Raw genomic sequence first — 21021 nt, forward strand, 5'->3', positions numbered from 1 at the left:
ATGCCGCACTTCCTACGTGAAAAGTCCTTTCTATCTGTGTGAAGGCAGTGGAAGCCAAGGAAGAAGTGGCATTCCCCTCTTCTTCTCAATCGCCTAAAATCCAGTACCAAGAGACGGAAAGGTTCCGGTCTTCATACCACCCCTTTTGATTTTAATTTTGGATCCTTGCCTTGGAGGGAGGCTAGCACGCTGCACCTACACGCATGCACGCACACCCGGACAGAAGGAGGGCCAAAAGCTGCCAGCAAAATCATTGTACCGCATCACACTACTTCCACACGAAGGGTGATCAAGTTGATGAATTTTGTTGGCCATCACATGTTCGGCTTTTATTGCCCTTAGTCCACCCCTTTTAGATGATTTTAGACTTTTACGCAACTACAATGAAAAAGACGCCCATTATGATGTCTTTAACCCATTGATTTTTCCACACCTCAAACTTGCAAATGAGATGACCCTTTGGCATTGGACTTGGACCCATTGGGTCACTGTGATGGTCCGACAGATCAACGGCCCGATGGGATCATCTTGCTGGGTATATCTCTTTCAGATTATAGCTACGAAAATGTTAACTCAAAGACCATCTTATAGCAATCTTAAATCAACAACAAATATAGTCACTTCTACAAAATCTATCATGAAAAATATCTGATACTTATTTATATCACAGCCTAAAATAGTCAAGGGCAGAATTTCCATCAAGACCTTTTGAGTTGTAATATTGATTGAAGTCCTTCAGTGTAGTGTCCCTGTATTTAGGGAGATTCTCATTCGATAGCAGTTCCTTGATAGGCCCGTAGAGTTTTCCACCTGAGTCAAAATGAGTAGTGAAAAAACATGCGACCGATATCCTTGGCCCAACTCTGTGTGCGAGCACCCTATGCTCAATGCTTTTGAGCTTGTCATTAGACATAAGCTGAATGAATATCACAATAGAACCAATAATAAAAGTTAGATGATAGTACTAAAACAGGACAAGTCAACTCAAAACTGGGCGACTCCTTAAAAATTGGCCGAGCTGGCTGAGTAAACAGAAAATCAAAGGAAATGATATATGCGCCCCTTTTACTTACTTTGATAGCCCCTCTCATGTAAAAGAGTAGTCATAAATTTGAAACAACCAATTACTCCAAAAAATGGTGTTCTAGAATCTTTTATACTTTAACACTCCCCCTCACGTGTGGCCCCTCATTTTACAATTGGCCTACACGTGCCACATGTGGCCCATCTTTTGGGTTGGCCATTAGATGTGGAATTTTAATATCAATGAGTTTTGAACAGAAGACCATTGCTCTGATACCATGTGAAACAATCTATTACTCCAAAAGCTTAAGCTATTGGACATGGTGTTATTTAATCTTTTATGATTTAAGAATAAATACACTTGAGTAGGGCTGCCCCTTTTCCTTTCTCTTCAACAAAGGGCGGATCAAGTGAAAACTTTAGCAGTAGATACTCATGGTTGCTCATCCGATCTGTTCTTGATCACCAGGCAAATCCACCAATTTTTTGGATGGAATTTTGAGCAAAAAAGGTTAAAAGGGCTGCATAGTTCAAAAGTGGTGCAATTTGCATGATGCAAGCATACCTGTAGAAGATCTCCAATGTTCACTACTAAAGCTCCCTTCACCGGGGAAACATCGACCCATTGGTTTTGATGAAGAACTTGAAGGCCACCGATATTATCTTGTAGAAGGATAGTGAAGAAATCAGGATCAGAATGCTTGCTAGTACCGAGTGTAAGCTCCGGCTGTGGGCACGGCGGATAATAATGAGAGAGAAGGACTTGGCCTTTAGCACAACCCATGTCTTTGAGGTAATTAGAATTAAGCCGAAGAGCCTCTGCAAGTAACTCCAGTAGGGTATCTCCTAATTTCGAAACATTTTTCGAGTAGTTCATTATCTCCTCCCTGCAAATTAAACACACGCGTGTGTCAACCAAATTAAAACACTCATAAGGCCATGTTTCGCTACCATGAAAGCCTATTCTATTAAAAGCATAAAATACTAAATAAAACACCTTCTCCAACAGCTTAAGCTTTTGGAGTAATTCGGAGTTTCACATGGCATGAGCAAAGGTCCTGCGTTCAAAACTACCTGTTGTTAAAAATCTACATGTGATGGCCAAACCAAAAGAGGGGTCACAAGTGTCATGTGTAGGCCAACCCTAAAAAGAAGGCTATGTGTGAGGTCCAACAGCTTAAGCTTTTGGAGTAATTGGTGGTTTCACATATTCAATGGAATATTTGTAGTGCCGGTTTCGAAACTTTGGTAATTTCGGCCATATCTAATATTAATTTACTTTTTTCTTTTTTAATAAAAAAAGTATTTGAAGTACGAAATTTCGGCCTAAATGACCGAAATTACCGATTGCGTACTGCTAGTGAAGAATCTACCAAAACCATTGTCTACTGCCTTGTAAATAATTTACTAAGTAAAAAGGGAATCGTTGCCAACTTCCAAGTAAAAAAAGGAATCATTGCCTACTGCCTAGTGAAGAATCTACCAAACCTATGCTTCCCATGCCAACTACGAAGTAAGAAATTCCAAATTTCCAACAATTTTGCTGAAATTCCATGAAATTCACCGAAATTTAACGAAATTTGGGTTAAATCACAGAAATTTCATGAAATTCACCAAAATTTCGTTAAATTTGTCGAAATTCTATACCTCAGTGTAAAATCAAATTTCAATCGAAAATAACAAAATTCAGACCGAAATTCTCAAAATTTCGGCTAAATAAAGTACCGTTTCGGGTATGCTCTGTTTCAGTATTGGTGCCGACCGAAACCTGAAATTTCAGATTTCGGTCGAAATTTAAAACCATGGATGGAGATACTTGAGAGCATGGGAGTGTGGGGAGGATGAAAAGGTCCAGAGAAAATAAAATACCAATTCTAAATACGTTTTTTCGTTTCAATCGGTTTTGGGATTTTTTATGCAATCTCTACTCCAGCCCACTCAATTCTATCCATCTCCTTCTCAACCCCTCACATAGTGAGCTCCTGAGCATTCCATAGAATAATTTTTCATGGATTCCAAATTGGGCTCGTTCTATTTACATTTGTATACAAAAAATATTTGAGGATCACAACCCTCCCAATTGAGGCCTTTTATGTGTCAAATGACTTGAAATGTTGCACCAACCTGCCCAACAACTTGAACAATTGTCTATATGCTGTTATTGACAGCCCATATTCAAATGAGATCAGGTGAACAGTTCAATTCAATCAAATTGGGCTCGTACTATATACATTTTTTGAATTTTAGAGAGCGTAAAAGGATCATGCATGAAAAAGTCATACCCAATGACATTAAATGAGGAATGCAACTTGGTACGGGACAAATCGGATATCAGCCAAGTTGGAGGGAGATTTTATTTAGAAAAGAAAAAAGAAGTTTGATGCAATATTTAAGGAATTTAAGAGTTAAACATTTTGAACATTTATTTACTATTTAATTACTAACTAGAAAATATCTTTTCTTTTAGACAAGAAAAAGCCATTTAAGTAATTCTAAACGCGCACTTAGGGCGTGTTTGGTAACCATAAAAAAAATTCAAGGAATGTTTGTTAGGAAGAGTAGAGAGGGCTAGTGAGAGAGATCTCAGAGTCCGTGAACGAGGGGTAAGGGTGTCAATTTTGGCTCGGGCTTGGAGGCTCGCTCGAGCTCGGCTCAAAAAAAGCTCGGCTCGAATCCTTAACGAGCCGAGCCGAGCCGGCTCATCAGGCGGCTCGGCTCGTTAAGGCTCATTAAGAATTTAATATATTTAAATATATCTATTATATATTAATTTATACATTAAAAGGGTTGTCCAGGGAGTGAAAGGGGGGGGGGGGCAAAATATGTCACTTCATTTTTGGAACCCCATTTGTTACTAGGACCACCCCCCCCATAGTGTAAAAAAAGTAGTCAAATTACACTAGTAAGGCTGTCCAGGGAAGATGAGGGGTGTGAACATAATATAACCCGAGCTCGGTAAGGCTCGCGAGCCTGGCCGAGCCTGACCGAGCCGAGCCGAGCCGAGCCTGGCCAAGCTCGGCTCGTTTACATCCCTAATGAGGAGAACATGTGATGGAGTTGATAAACAGAGAAATTAAAATCCGTTTTAAAGTTGGAATTTTGTTTTCCCTGTTTTGTAACCCCATGCCATGCTTCCTCACTCGCAAGCCCCCCTCATATATTTATGTCACTCCTGCCTCCTTGTCTCTCTTAGACTAGGCAATAAAACCTTGCATGAATGGTTGCCAAAAATGCCCTTAAAGTAACTACAACCAGAAAGGGCAGTGACACCCCCCCCCCCCGGCGGGCGCCAAAACATTTTTCATGAGAGTGTTTCACTGCGCGAGGATAAATTCACCACTTTTAACCGGGGGTATCACTGCCGCAATTAAAATAGGCTACTGCTGTTGCAACAACAATGTTTTGATAATTGTACTAACTCATCTTGACTGTCATTATATAAATAGTTGTCAAAGGTTATTGCAGTTCAAAAAAAGCTCTCAGAAGCCAATTAAAAAGGAAAAGACAATATGCGTTTGTACAATTATCAAAACATGGTAGTGTCAATATCAAATTCTTAAAATAAACCTAAAAATTATAATTTTAGAATTGATTAGCATTTTTGTTGGCAAGATTGGCTTAAGAGAAAATCCCCTGCTCCCAGGAATTAGGTCAGCTTGGTTGCACAAAAAAATGGGATTTTATAAGAAAATTAAAGGAGACAAAAGATAATTTATCATTACAGTTGGGTAGATTCTTTAGCTCATTTTGAAGTACTTTGCTTAAATTTTTTTATGACACATAATATGCAAATATTATTTTTTGAGGAAATGATATCCGCACAACCATTTTTTATAATTGCACAAACTCTTCTTGTCATTTATATTTGAAGTGTTGTTAAGGGTTAGTTCCCAAAAAGCTTATACAAAGTGATTAAAAAGTAAAAGACAAGCTGCCTTTCTGCAATAATTAAATAATGGTTGTCCTGATATCATTTCCCTATTTTTTTTGTTAAGGATTTTTCCTACCCGTTTTGCTTTATTTTTTTTAGCTCAAGGTTTCCCATGGGTGTTTAACTAGTCACTTTTTTCTTGTTGTTTTGATACTAAAAAACCTAAATTTATCAATCTTTATGGACTAATGTGTTGCTTTGTAGTATTGTGCCTTACACAGGAATTTCATATGTCAATCCAAAGACTAGCACATTAGCACAATACAACACAGCACAGAAGCTTGAGAATCAAAATGCCAAAAGAACCAAATGAGCCAGTACAAACAATGAAGACATCATCTTTGGAAGATGTCCAAGTTAAGAGCTCAAGTTAAGGATCCCACAAGCATACCTTACACAATGCCAAGAGGACCTTGGAGTTGAATTTTTCATTGGTGACCTTCTCAAGCATTCAAAGTAAAGATTCCAATCAAGAAGAAAAGTCACATGGACCAAAGCTATCTCAAGTGTTCACTCAAGAACAAGAGCCCATGAAGATCTCTGAAGCCAACGCAATCAGGGAGTTAAAGTATTTTAAATTTTCTAGATTGTATTGTGATGGGGGTGTAAAAAGATCTTCCAATCATGAGCTGACAAGCCGCGCAACAAAAGGCACCATCTAGTCAAGGGCAATAACGTAATTGCCACCTAGAAAGGGAAAGCTTTAGTAAAAACCCTATCCTACCACAGGCTAACCCATGTCCAAGGCTATAGGGAAGGGATAAAGTTTGACCTAATCAAAGGCTAACACCTGTCCACCAGGGGTAAAAGGGTAATCCAGTACCTAAGCCTCTACTATAAATAGCCTGTGAGAATCCCTAGGTAGGGGGCCGAATCCCAAAAATTTATTCTTCACTCCTTTACTCTCCTCATTTGGTGCAGTCACTGACATAAGCATCGGAGGGCCTATCTGAAGATACCACTCCGGGTCGGTCGTCTGACCGTGTGCTCTTCTATGTAGGACTTGATATCTTTGCCAAATCAGCTACCAGAGTGTTCCAAATCAGCCCTTCTGTCACTACCATATCCTGTTACAGATTTTGACTGTAACAGATTGGCGCCCTCCGTGGGACAAAACTAAAAGTCGTTCTAAGTCTCAAGAAAAAATGGCAGGACGAAATACTGCCCGAGTTATCTCTAGTCGAGCAATTAAACCTGCATCGCAGCACGCCCCTCAAAGCGTACGAATCGTGTCACAAGTTGTCGTCCCCCTAACGACAGCAGAGCGAAGCCCAGCTCATTCAGAACACCCTACTCCCACTTCAGCGCCTACCTCCGAAATCCAAACCCTCTTCTAGCAAATGACCACGGTAGTCGATCAGTTCAAGAACCTGATTCAGCAGGTCCCTCAACAGCATCTCCCAGAGGTTTTCCAACCTCCACGAGAAAGACAAAATCCCCAGGCAGAAGAGCTCGTCCCTCTCCACTCTTCATCTAGGCGAGTCCATCATTCTAGAACGAAACACTCACAATCAGATTACCATCACCGGTCCCAATCGCATTCAACGCATCGGCGCCGAACTAAGGATGATCGTGATGAGCAAGCGAAATCCCGGCATCATAGAAGGAGCTCAGAAAGCCATTTGGATTCAGCAGCGAGTCCCACTGTGGAAAGGGGAAACAAACAAGCTAACCAGATGGAGAAAAGAACCAATCATGTGCTGCGAAAATTCGAAGAAATAGACCACCGAATTGAAGAGTTAGCCAAGGATCATAACCGACCTACTCTATGGCCATTCTTCAGCAGGCCTCCCTTCACGGATAGAGTGCTCCATGCATCGACCCCTAGAGGGTTCAAGATGCCTCTGATTCCACAGTACGATGGAACCACTGACCCGGTAGATCATTTGGAGACATTCAGAAATATGATGCTCCTCCACGGCGCTTCAGGGGGCTTCCTTTGCAAAGCTTTTCCAACTACCCTAACAGGGGCCGCAAGAGATTGGTATTCGCGTCTAAAACTGAACTCCATTGACACTTTTGAAGAATTTGGGGAAGATCTAATTCGACACTTCATGAGCAGCCGAAGACTGCTGCCTCATTGATGGCCCTGAGGCAAGGGGATGCTGAATCCCTAAAAGCGTTTGTGAGCTGGTTCAATAAGGAGGCCCTACAGGTCCCAAACCTAGATCCCTCGGCCGCCCCAAATGCACTCCTCGCAGGGGCAAGATCCAATGAATTCCAAGGAGCTGTAGCTCGCAGAAACTTGTGGTCCCTAGCAGACCTTATGGCTGGCGTTGAAGAGTATATCTCCATCGAGGAAACTCTGGCCGCCCTAAATTTGAACCATAATAGAACCTCAGAAGAAGAGAAAAACCCTACGAAGCAGCATAGGGATGACAAACCGCAGAGGAAAGAAAGGAGCCCTCAGAGGAGAGGAGAAATACACACCTCTTAACACATCTAGAACCCGAATATTGGCCACAATCAAAGAAGATGACTTCCTCATATGGCCGACAAAAATGCTTTCCAAGGGAAACAAGAGGGACAAAACAAAGTAGTGTCGGCTCCACAAAGACCATGGGCACAACATAGATGAGTGCCAACATCTTAAAGAAGAATTTTAATGCTGATAAAGAGGGGACATCTAAGGAAGTATGTGAAGGAGGACAATGGTAGACGGGATCCCCGAGAAAAGAGTCCTCAGAACAAAAGAAGTCCTCAATGACCTCAATCGCCAATGGCTCGTCACGAGTCTCCCGCCCCTAGAAGCCCGTAGGCAGAAACGCAACGATCTCAACCCACAGGAGTTATAAACACGATCATTGGCGGGCCAACGGCAAGAGGAACTTCAGTAGAAGCCCGTAAGGCTTATGCTCGCCAAGTTAACTCCATCCATACCTTTAACAAGAAGAGGAAAGTAGAAAATGAGATTTCATTCTCAGATGCAGATCTGGACAATATAATTCTCCCCCACAATGACGCTCTGGTCATCACCATGCTTGTAGCCAATTGGGAGTTGAAGAAGATCTTAGTGGACAATGGAAGTTCCACGGATATCCTCAATTACCACGCCTTCAAGCAAATGCTGATATGAGACGATCACCTGAAACCCACAAACTTGAATTTATTCGGGTTCTCAAGAGAGGTGGTCAAGGTACAAGGGCAGATCGAACTCCCAGTCCTCATAGGGGAACCACCCCAACAAGCCTTTGCTATGGTTAATTTCTTGGTAGTGAGGGCCACTTCGGCCTACAACGCTATCCTGAGAAGACCTAGGCAGAATCTCCTCCGTGCCCATCGCATCGGCTTATCACCAGAAAATGAAGTTCATAACGCCAAAGGGTGTAGGGGAGGTCAAAGGAGATCAACCACAATTAAGAGAATGCCATGCTATGATGCTCAAAGGAAAAAATGCGTCAGAGACACTACCGATTTAGTTGTTGGACCTGAGAGATGAGACCCAGATCACAGTCAACGAACCAGTAGAGGACCTCAGGGCGATTTCGTTGTACAATGACAGCGAGGTGAAGTTGGTCAAAATCGGTTCATCCCTAAGTGGTAACATTCGTGAAGAACTCATTCAGTTCTTGAGAGGAAACGCAAACGTCTTCACATGGACCCCGCCGATATGCCTGGAATAGATCCCGAGGTCAGCGTGCACAGACTCAGTGTAGACCCAATTTGCAAGCCAGTAAAGCAGAAGAGAAGACATTTCGCCCCTGAAAGACAACAGGTAATCAGAGAAGAAGTCGAGAAGCTATTGAAGGCTGACTTCATCCGAAAAATTAGGTACCCCGAATGGCTTGCCAATGTCGTTATGGTAAAAAAGGCCAATGGGAAGTGGAGAATTTGCATAGATTTTACTGACCTGAACAAAGCTTGTCCAAAAGATATTTATCCACTCCCCAAAATTGATCAGCTCATAGATACCACTTCGAGCCATGAGTTGTTAAGCTTCATGGATGCCTTTTCTAGGTACAACTAAACACGGATGTATGAGGCAGACATACCCAAGACCTCCTTCATAACGGACCAAGGGATATACTGTTACCGTGTGATGCCCTTTGGCCTGAAAAACACGGGAGAAACATCCCAGAGGCTTGTCAACAAGCTTTTCAGAGAACAGATCTGGTGAAACATAAAAGTCTATGTCGACAATATGTTAGTTAAGAGCAAGGAAGCTTCTGATCACTTATCCGACCTAAGGGAAACATTTCAGGTCCTGAGGAAGTACAACATTAAGCTCATCCCAACCAAATGCACGTTCGGTGTCGTAGTAGGAAAGTTCTTCGGGTTCATGGTTAGCCAGAGATGAATAGAAGCGAACCAGGAGAAAATCTGAGCTGCTATGGAACTGGCTCCACCAACTACCATCCGGAAAATACAAAGATTTACTGTAATGATGGCCGCTTTAGGGCGTTTTGTTTCGAAATCGGTAGAAAAGTGCCTCCCCTTTTTTAGAGCGATCAAGGGAGTCAAAACTGCCCCCTGGACACCAGAATTTCTAGCAGCGTTTGAGGAGCTAAAGCGATACCTCACCTCCCCTCCATTGCTGTCCAAACCAGAGCCCGGAGAAGAGTTAAGCCTATACCTATCGGTAAGTCATGTAGCATTGGAAGCTATATTGACTCGAGAAGAGCGAAATCAACAAAAACCAATCTATTACGTCAGCAAAGTCTTACATGAAGCCAAAACCCGATATCATAGACTGGAAAATTTTGCATACGCACTCATCATGGCGGCCATAAAGCTGAGGCTGTATTTTCAGGCGCACACCATCAAGGTTATGTAGACACCTAATTTTGTCAAGGCGGTACTAATGATAGGTGTCGCGAGCAAGAACCTTATGACGAGTCCTAGAGCACCAGTTTGGTTTCTCTAAATCTCTTTTTAGGATACTTTCAGAAGAAAATGATTTCTGAAAGCCTGTTTTTACGTAGCACCTGCCTTTTCGGCAAACCAAAAGCATGTCTTTACACAGCACCTGCCTTTTACGGCATAAACAGATAAGCCCGTTTGTACATGTCATCTTAATCGGTAAGTTATCTTTGAGTTGAAAACTTCCGTTTTCACTAAAAGGACATTGTGTTTCCCGAAAGCGAGCGATATTAAGTTCATTGAAAAGTCCCCAGAATGAGGAATCCAACGGATCTGACCGCGTGTGAATCGGAATTCAATCGGAGGAGTTACGGACATTCGAAACTCATTGATAAAAGACAACATATTTTTCGAGAACGGAGAAAAGATGAAACATAGCGCCTCTCGAGAGATGATGTCACCCAGGTGATGTCACCTGGGTGACTGACCGCGTGTGAATCGGAATTCAATCGGAGTTACGGACATTCAAAACTCATTGATAAAAGACAAAAAATCATATTTTTCGAGAACGGAGAAAAGACGAAACATAGCACCTCTCGAGAGATGATGTCACCCAGGTGATGTCACCTGGGTGACACCAAATTTCGCATGGGGCGCCCCTGGCGAAATTTGGTCGACCCCCCCCCCCTCCCCCAAACCCTATAAATAGGGAGGGGATAAGGTTTTTTTTCATCTCTTATATCTCTCTCCCCTTTTTTGTGTTATATACACCCCCTTCTGTGCATTTCCAGCCCAAATACCCCTCTGAATTCCAAAAACCCTAGTTTATTTGCTTTCTAGAAAAGAGAAAGTACAGACACTCTAGGTAGCTCAGACTGGGCGTCAGCATTCTGTAGAAATTCCGAAGGTTCGAAGCGACATCCTTCAAATAGTGCCATTGTTCTGTCGAATTTCGCAGGAACACGAGTTATTTCTTGATAATAGCGTCGTTGTTCTGCCGAAATCTTGTCAACTCCGGAGCCCCTTTCCAAAACAGCATCATTACGCCACTGATTTCTCGGCAGCTTCAGAAAACCCTTTTTCCAAATTGCATCGTTATGCCGCCGATTTCTCTGCAACATTAGAACCCCCTTTCATCAACGCAGCTCTGTTACGCTGCCGAAATCTCCGCAACTTTAGAGCTCCTCTCTTCCAAACAGCGCGGTTACGCTGCCCAATTCTCTACAAATTCTGTTGAAATTACATTTATTTACCTGCTTTATGTAATTTCCTTTACAAAGTAAGGTACGAGTTGGTGACATCATAAGATCTCCGGCTCACATTGCCCTCAGAACTTATGATATAAATCCCTCTACCTTTCTTTTACTTAATGTAATTTCCTTTACAAATTAAGGTACGAGGTGGTGACATAAGATCTCCGGCTCACATTGCCATAAGAACTTATGATATAAACCCCTCTACCTTTCTTTTACTTTCCGCACTGTCTTTTCCGTTAGATTTGCTAACCTGATTGGGATGAGTTGCGAGATCATTCGGGACTCATTCTATAACATACGATCTCAATCAAGATAATTACCGCTTATTTTCGGTCTTTTGTAAATTCACTTTATTTACATCCTGGAATTAAGCGTAATCTAAATAAAGGATAATAAAAGACAAGTTATCCTGGTCAAAATTCTTTGAAAAATACCAATCTAAGTTAAGAGACCGGATTCGTTCGAGCAAGAGGGGTGCCTAACACCTTCCCTGATTGTAACCATAATCCTTACCTAGATATCTGTAAGGACCATGCCTTAAACAAACAGAGAAAAATATAAGGTTCTAGGCACAGAGCAAAAGAACCCCCTTGGTTACTGTTCTTTCAATAAAATTCGAGTACTACTACTCATTTCCTTGAAAGAACAGGCACGGGTACTAGGCCCTAACCTAGGTGGAAACTCTAAGTTTCTCTTTCTTGCGAAGTTAGGATTTCGGTCCCGAGTCCGCAAGAAATGCAGATCAAGTAAACACTCCCTGAAAATCCGATGTGGTGATCCCCTGCCGTCCTGCGGGCGAGGGAAAAAACCGGCTCCCACAGGTCATGACTGGTCAACCGTTCTGACAAATCTTCCACAAGCCAGACATGTCGAGTCGCCTTGTGAGGTGGGCAGTGGAACTTAGCGAGTTTGATATTCGGTATCTGCCAAGGCCGGCGATAAAGGCCCAAGTATTTGCAGACATTGTCGTCGAATGCACCATACTTACGTCTATGGCAGAAAAGACGATTCAACCTCCGGGTGGAGAAGGCACAACTACATCTGGAGAACAAAGCCAAGAAAAAACGATTCAACCTCAAGGTGGAGAAAGCACAACTACATCCGGGGGCCGAGCCAAGAAGAAGGGAGTCAACTCTCGGGTGTAGCAAGCACAACTACATCCGAGGGGCAGAGCCTAGGAGAAATGTTTCAGCATCCGGAAAGAAAGAACACAAATGCACCCATGAGTGAGAAATCAAAGGAAAAACAACCAAGCAACAGTGAAAAGGATGTAGCTGAAGAACCGGATCCGTTGGATGGCGAATCGCTATGGGAACTATATGTGGACGGATCTTCTAATTCACACGGGAGCGGAGCGGGTCTGATCCTCACCGGCCCGACAGGCTTCACAATAGATTACGCCGTAAGATTCGGCTTCAGCGTGTCAAATAATGAAGCCGAATACGAAGCCCTCCTCGCCGGAATGAACCTATAAATCCAGGTACCCGCTCAAAGGCTAAGAGCTTATAGCGACTACCAACTGGTCGTCAGTCAAGTGCAAGGGGCTTACGAAGTACGCGACGCGTGAATGAGTAAGTACCTGGTCAGAGTTCAACACCTCATCAAGAAGTTCAAAACTTTCGAAATCATATGGGTCCCGAGAACGGAAAAGGGAAGGCGGATGTACCCTCCAGGGTAGCCGCCTCCAGATACACTGCCTTAGGATGTATACACATGGAGTTATTAAAGAAAGTATTGAAAGTGAGATCGTAGAAGTAATGCAGATTGATCACGAGCCATGCTGGATGGACGAAGTCGTCCATTACTTACAGAATGGAAATCTGCCCGAAGAAAGGAAAGAGGCGCGAAGGGTGGTCCAAAGGTCAGCCAGGTTTTCCTTCGATGGTGAAAACCTATATAAAAGATCTTACACCCTCTCGTACCTAACATGCCTCCGACCAACCGACGCCGCGTACACCTTGCAAGGAACAAATGAAGGGATTTGTGGTGAACATTTCGGCGGTAAGGCGTTGGCTCTGAAAGTATTGTTGAGAGGGCTGTACTGGCCAACTTTGAGAAAAGACGTAATAGACCTTGTCAAAAAATGTGAAAGATGTCAAAAGTTCTCTCCTGTCAGCCACCAACCAGTCGTGTCCATGACGCCCATCATCAGCCCACTCCCCTTCGCAGTTTGGGGGACGGACATCCTGGGACCCTTTCCGCCGGCCCCCGGAGGGTGTGAATTTGTTGTAGTCTCAATAGACTACTTTGCAAAGTGCGTGGAGGCTGAACCTTTGGCCAAAATTACCGAACAAAACGTATAGACATTCTTCTGGAAATCGGTAGTTTGCCAGTTCAGAATTCCACAAGTCTTGATAACTGACAATGGGAAGCAATTCGATAGCAGGAAGTTCAAAAAATTCTGCTTAGATCTCAAAATCGAACAACGGTTCACCCCAGTGGCTCACCCCAAAACGAATGTGTAAACGGAAGTCACCAATAGGATCCTCCTACAGGGGATCAAGAAAAGATTGGATGAAAAAGGAGGACGGTGGGCCGATGAACCATACCCCGTCCTATGGGCGTACCGCACCACCCCACGCACTACAACTGGGGAATCCCCCTTCAACTTGACTTTTGGGATAGAAGTCGTAATCCCCGTTGACATCGGTGTCCCCTCTCCTCGGCTGACCAGCTATGACGAGCAGCGCAACGGAGACGGACTCCGCATGAATCTGGACTTATTGGAAGAAATCCGTGAAGACTCTCAGATTCGAGTCGCAACCTACAAGCAAAGAGTATCTAACTATCATGAATCCAAGATCCGCCTAAGGGAGCAACGCGTGGGTGACTTGGTCCTGGGGAAGGCAGCGGTTTCGCAGCCCAAGAAGGTAGGCAAAATCACCCCGACTTGGGAGGGGTCGTACCGAGTAATACAAAGCCTCCGATCAGGCAGCTACAGGTTGGAGATCCTTGATGAGAACCAGCTCCCCCACGCGTGGAACTCAAAAATCTAAGGAGATAGTATCAGTAGCTTGGAACTCCATGAATTTTGTGAACAAAAAAAAAAAGAAATTGTATACAAAATCACGAAAAGAAAGCAAAAGCTAGTAGCGATGTAATCCCTTCAGAATTTTACAGCTCTAATGAAATTATTACGATAGTTTACAACCCCTCTATCATTTCCTTACAGCTCTCGGGTAAATTTGATATGGTTCACCTCGGTTTTCCCTAGAAAGACTAGAAGCATACTTCTGGTCGGGAACTAAGGCCAGGGTAGATAGCCAAATCCCTAACAAAAAAACCAAGTCCTTCAGCTCGGGTAAATTTGATATGGTTCACCTCGGTTTTCCCAAGAAAGACCAGAAGCACACTTCTGGTCAGGAACTAAGACCAGGCTAGATAACCAAATCCCTAATAAAAAAAACATAGTCCTTCAGCTCGGGTTAAACTCGGGTTAAACTGACAAGGTTCGCCCAGGTCTTCCCAAAAGAGACCGTCGGGAATTACGACAGAGGTAAATAACGAAGCCTCGGGTAACCAAATTCCTGTCCGGCTCGGGATGAGTAAAACTGAATTCCTGCCCGACTCGGGATGGTCTTACGGGCACAGATCGCAGCCAAAATCAGAATCGAACAAAAGAATCTTAAGCAAAAGCAGTAAAAAACGAACTTAGACACTTTTCATTCCAAAATGCCTTAAAAGGCGATGTACAAAAAATGGCCCCGAGGGCCAAAATGAAAATTACAAAAAATAACCAAACATGAAATATAGAGGATGATCGGTGGAAAGTGGAATCTCAAGGATCGGCATCAATGACCTCCTAATCACCATCATGAGTAGAAGGATTCTCGACGGGAGGTGAGCCTTGTTCGCCCTCCTGATCGCCTTCTGCCGGTACAGACAGGAGTATGTCGTCGAGATATTTCTCCTGGACGTGAACTGTGCACTCGTCAAAGCCCTCCTTAATGATTCAGTAGCAAGGTCAACGAGCTCTTCCTCCTTCGCCTTCACTATGGCTTCCAATTTGGCCTGAGACCTCTCCCTCTGCCGATCACAAGAGCTAATGGCCATTGCAATCAAGTCTTTCTGCACCCTCAGCTCCTCAGTAAGGCGCTCGATCTCAGCATCCCTATCGTTGATAGTCTAACCTAGGCTGACCTTGTTCTTCTCCAACTTTTCGATCTAAAGATTTGACTTTGATATCATCCTGGAAAAGTTGTTGCACTCCTCTACCATGTCGCTCCAATAGAAGCCAAGCCAAAAAAAACCCGCAAAGCAAAATGAGTGCCTCCACCCAGAAACAGTCCACGAACTATCAACAAACGAATTCCAATAAAAGGTAAAAGGTACCTGGTATAAGAGGCCAAAGGAGGTTGTCTCGGCCGTCTCGTGATTTTCATTAAGGATGCAAAGCCTATCATTGCATAAACGGCTCTTCACGATAATCTCGCGAGACACCCTGCTATCAGTAAAACCGTTGTCCCCCTTTTGCACCCCACAGTTCGGCCAAAAGACATTGTTGGCCCCAGACCGAACAGAAGGTGCCACTTCCTGTCCGGCCGCTGAACTGCCACCACCGGTCTGACTGACTGGAGTCTCTTCTACGACCTTCGCAGATTTGGACACCTTGCTGCCCTTATCAGCCAAAACGGACTTTCCTTTGTCCTGAGCGGAGGGCAGAGTTGACTCTGGGGCTTTCCTCTTCTGACCACCCTTCCCTTGAATGTTCAAGCGCACCCTATCCAGAGCTGATTGCTTATGCATCTCTACGAGTCAAAGCAAATGAACAAGTAAGAGAGATCGGTCTGACAATTGTGAAGGCACATTAAATAAAGTGAGTCAGATCGGAGGTACGAAAACAACTACACGCATCCTAAAGACACCTACGTGCTCAGGTTCTAGCACTAACTCCGATCTCACCCAGAACCTCCTCTTTGGAGAACTCAGACCAATGAATGAGGCCCTTTTGGCGAACCTCCTCGCAGATCATTTCGAAAGTCACCTCGTTCTCACCCTCTAAAGAAGGTTTGCGACTCATCACCTTGGTATTCACAAAGGACCAGTTCGTAGGAACCGGCAATCTCTCTTCAGAGTCACCCATACTCACATAAAGGAATCTATTTTTCCAACCATGAATTGAGGTCGGAATTCCGGTGATCATCTTCACCTCTGGCAGTTGACTAATGTAAATCCAACCTCATGATTGGTGCCTCTTCAAATGAGCACATCTCTGGAACAAAGTCAGAGACAGATTCCTGGTGTAGTCAGAACCGTGCCAAGTATATGAAGCCGACCAGAGTTCTCTAGGAGTTCGGTGCCACTTGAGTTGGGGCCAAACCATAAAATCTTAACACTTTGGTGATGAAAGAATTGATGGGAAATCTAAAGCCGGCCTTCAAGGCCTCCTCGTATACACAAACATCAATACTATCATTGCTCGCACGGTCCCCCTCAATGGCCGCCCTCAAGACAAACCGATCAGGAATATAATATCGGTCCCTAACATCGCCGAGACAAGAAGCATCCAGGACGTTCTCCTCTTGAGCTACGGCGGTCCCTTCTCTGGGATCGGCTTCCATCTTGGCCGTAGCCACGATATCAACCGCCCTGCTTTCCCCGAAGGAGGTAGAGGTCCTCAAGTCGAGTCCCCTCTTCCTCATCATCCTCATCTACATCCGACCCCAAGACATCCGGGATCGCAACCCGCGCAGGACTAATCTTCAAGTCCAAAATAACTTCATCAGAGCCGATTTCTATATCTTCATCATCTCCCTCAAGGTCTATGACCACATTACTCCCTCGACTAGCCATGGCCTGGCCCTGCCTACGATTTGAATCGGACCTCGTCCTCCCGGGCGAACTGGAACCAGTTTCACCCAAGGAGGAAGTTTCTCCCGATGACGAACCGGAACTAGACTCTATATTAGAACTACTACACATTAAGGAAAAAGGAAGAAATGTAACACAAAGAGACGAACTGAAGGAGATTACCTATCTAAAAGGTAAGAGCCCGAGCTCAAACGCCAGTGATCGTCAATGAACCGAGCAGAAAAGACCACACTACATTGACGGAGCGAAATAGAAAAAGCAAATGGCAAGTGAAGAAATGAGGCTTCGAGGCACCTTTTATAGATGTATCTGACAGGCGACCGTTCGTGTCTTTGACTCACATCTAGCCACACAGCAGAACATTAATGAGAGGGCATGAAATACGAAGAGACATGACGTTTCAAAAAAAATCAGAAGGTGAAACTATTTTCGGGAGACGGAAAAACTACCAAGTAAAGTAGCCCGTCTTAAAGATGAGATCGTCTGAAGTCGTTCAGGATATAGTGCAATCCGCTAAACAACAAAGATGAGATCATTGAAGCCATTCAGGATATAGCACAATCCGCTAAACAACAAAGATGAGATCGTCTGAAGCCGTTCAGGATATAGCGCAATCTGCTAAACAACAAAAATGAGATCGCCTGAAGCCGTTCAGGATATAGCGCAATTCGCTAAACAACAAATATGAGATCGTCTGAAGCCATTCAGGATATAACGCAATCCGCTAAACAACAAAGATGAGATCGTCTGAAGCCGTTCAGAATATAATGCGATCCGCTAAACGTCAAAAATGAGATCTTCTGAAGCCGTTCAGGATATAACGCAATCTGCTAAACGACAAAAATCCAGAACATCTTGGGCTGATCTGAAAATTGACTTCGAAGATCGTCTTGATACGAACCAAAGTGGGTCACGCAAACCTTCCAGATCTGAAAATTGACTGCGAAGATCAGATCATGCAAACCTTCTAGATCGTCTTACGCCGATCTAAAAATTAACTTCGAAGATCAGATCACACAAAGCTTCTAGATCATCTTGAGACGAACCAAAGTGGGTCACGCAAACCTTCCAGATCATCTAGGGCCGATCTGAAAATTGACTTCGAAGATCAGATCATGCAAACCTTCCAGATCGTCTTGGACCCGATCTAAAAATTGACTTCGAAGATCAGATCACATAAAGCTTCCAGATCGTCTTGAGAAGAACCAAAGTGGGTCATGCAAAACTTCCAGATCGTCCTCCACCGAACTGATAATTGACTTCGAAGACCAGATCATACACAGCTCCCAGATCATCTCCAACCGAACTGAACACTGACCTGAGAAATCAGTTCGTCCAACCAGACCTTCTTTGGCCGAACGGAAGTCCCCCCTAGGAAGTGTGGGACCTGATCCCGCGAGAGGGGAATGGCGCGGCCCGCCTCCCTCTCTCTTGGTCTCTCGTACCCACGCGGTTAGCGTGTGCTTTTTATTGTTGATTTAATTCATCTTTTTCATGAACTTGGGATCACTAAAGCAATCCGAATTTCACGCAAAAGAGAATGATAGAGTCGCCACCAAGATGAGAGATCTAGGACCCATAAGTGACCAGAAATCTAGATTCGATACCAGATTACGAGAATGGAAGGTATGGGGAGTTACCACCACATGACCATTCTTGCCCGATAATCCGGTATTCAATTCCAAAAGTTAACTCTCTTGAATTTCTTTTAATGGCCCATATAACTCTATATTAATGTGTGAACTATATAATATGCATCCTAAAATCTAATTTCAATGTAATCTCTAATGTGTATCTTGATTTTCTTCATTTGTTTGGATTCAATATAAGTGAATGTTCTCCTAAAATTCTAATTTGGGAAAAAGTCCTAAGTGATTTAATCAATTTTAATTCAGAGTTTTAAATGATAAAAGAAAACAAAAACTATCCTAAAAACCCCACTGATTGTGTGTGGGGCCGACTCTTGATTGGTATGCCATCAAGCATCCAAGCTGCCTACGTACCCAAGCCTCACTGGGATCAGAGTCGACGTAGTTTGGTGGCCTAAACTAAGCTACATGCCTAAGACATCTAGGACACCGATTTTGACTGGACTGACTATTTTAACAGTTTAAGAGAGATAATTTAGTTCAAGTTGAATAGAATTTTTATCCTAGGACTCCATCTAAGATACAATATGGTCCTATCTAAATGCAAGACGTTCCCTAAACTAATGCAGGTGAACCTACATCCTATGTTAACTAGGCTTGTCTTATAGGAAGATAGTTTGACTAGTGTAACTAGATCTATGGCACGGTTGCTATCCATAGCAAACGGCCGTGATGAGGCTAGACTCCAAACTCCCTAACATCTTAAAACCTAGAACACAACGTGACGTAAATGTTCCTAAAGGGCCCTAAGGGTTCCTACGAAGAGATACCGTTATCCAACTGTTCGTTCGAAAGATATGGATTACATTAATTTTGTTTGTTGAAGTTAATGATTTTCAATTTTTTAAAGATTTTTTATTCCTAACATCTAAGGAATACCAAAGGATCTAGGGCTTGATGAATTTCATACTTAGATCGCATTCATGTAAGGGAATCGTGCGCTCTCCCCTTGCACAGTTTAACACATAAATTATAGTATATTATTGCCTGGCATGGTTCTCAGGATTTCCGTGGACTACAGCCTCGGATCCAACGACATACTGTAATTCAAATACCTAAATTATCAATGATCAATTGCAATTGGAATACGATAATGAATGCGATCTTGGCGGTTAAACTAGCATAGCATAGCAAATTTGCAAAGGAGATCAACGATTCCTAAGGATTCTATTTCAATAGTTTAAAGGTTGAATACATGATGGAGAATTAGAATTCTCTGAAAATTTTTATAACAATTTGAATCTATTTCGATTTTCTTAACGATTTTAAAAATTTCAGTTCAGATTATAGATTTACACATAAACTTATAGCAAATATGATCTAAATAAGCTGAAATTTGTACAGCAGCTTTCTCTTGACTAGAGAAGATTACTATAAAATTGTCAGGAATTGTCAAGATGATTTACTATCAATTTTTCAATGTTGAAGATATCTGTCCAGATTATAGATTTACACATCGATTTGTAGCAAATCTAATTTAAATGATTTCAAATTTTTACAATAGCTTTCTCTTGACCAGAAAAGATTAGTGTAATATTTTCATGGATTTTAAATGTGTTTTACTATCAATTTTCCAATGTTGAAGATCTCTGTCTAGATTATAGATTCACATATCAACTTGTAGCAAATCTAATCTAAATGAGCTGAAATTGTTATTGTAGCTTTCTCTTGACCAGAGAAGATTACTGTAAAATTTTCATTGATTGTCAAGATGATTTACTATCAATTTTTTATTTTAAAGATATCTGTCCAGATTATGACATTACAAAGAAACACATAGCAAAAATAGTATAAATCAGTCTAAACTTTGTGAAAACATAAAATTCCATCAGTCAATCTCAATCAAATATTGTTCTTCATCAGTAACTTCAAATGGGCCTTGAGGAATGGAAATCACGATAAGCTTAGGAAGAGACTCTGACATGGTACGGTTCATGGATTCTTTACCCTTTGAAGGTGAAGAAAATGATGAACCAAACATCTCGGCAATTTGGGATTTAAGAAACTAATTATCTTTTTTGATTTCTCTTATTTGCTCGAGGAGTGCATCCATCATAACTTCAAGGTTATTTGTCTGAGGGTTCTTAATGTGTTCTGCCATGGGCGTTGTAAGCCCAATGGTTTTTACCTTGGCATTCCCATCTTGTTTTGATGATTCCAACACACAAGTGATCATTTATCACTAATGTGTTTGATTATCTAAGTTGTAGATCATGAAAAATTAAGATCAAGGATGCTTGGATTGAAGGCCAAGAAGCCCACATTGGACCACTAATTGGAAGGCCAAAGTCATCAAGCAAGAAGTCATGAAGACTTGAAGACATGAAGAAATTCATATTGAAGACCATTTTTTGTCTTTTAGAATGTAATTGATCCAAACCTAGATTAGGTTTTTAGAGGCATAATTAAGTTAATCTCACACACCCTAAATAAACAAGTGATTGTATTTGTGTGTTCCAACACCTTGGAACCCTCATAGCAATCCCATCTTGGTTGAGAATTGGAAGCCCAAACAGAATTGAAAATCTGCTCTGCATAGGCTTCTCGGAAC

At 42.7% G+C, this 21021-nt stretch overlaps 1 pseudogene across 1 annotated transcript in view; it reads right to left on the bottom strand.

Moving 5' to 3' along the window:
* Nucleotides 1–575: 575 nt before the first annotated feature.
* LOC143857126 (1-aminocyclopropane-1-carboxylate oxidase homolog 1-like) overlaps nucleotides 576–21021 on the bottom strand; it is a 37843-nt pseudogene continuing 17397 nt past the window's right edge. Inside the window, exons 2-3 of the transcript XR_013238447.1 lie at nucleotides 1589–1910; nucleotides 576–916 (exon numbers count right to left, since the gene is read on the bottom strand). The product of XR_013238447.1 is annotated as a 1-aminocyclopropane-1-carboxylate oxidase homolog 1-like (transcript). The remainder of the gene's footprint in view (nucleotides 917–1588; nucleotides 1911–21021) is intronic.

The sequence above is a fragment of the Tasmannia lanceolata genome, unplaced genomic scaffold, assembly GCF_043159265.1.
Source record: "Tasmannia lanceolata isolate RefF3 unplaced genomic scaffold, GAP_Taslan_0.1 ptg000024l, whole genome shotgun sequence".
NCBI classification, from domain to species: Eukaryota; Viridiplantae; Streptophyta; class Magnoliopsida; order Canellales; family Winteraceae; genus Tasmannia; species Tasmannia lanceolata.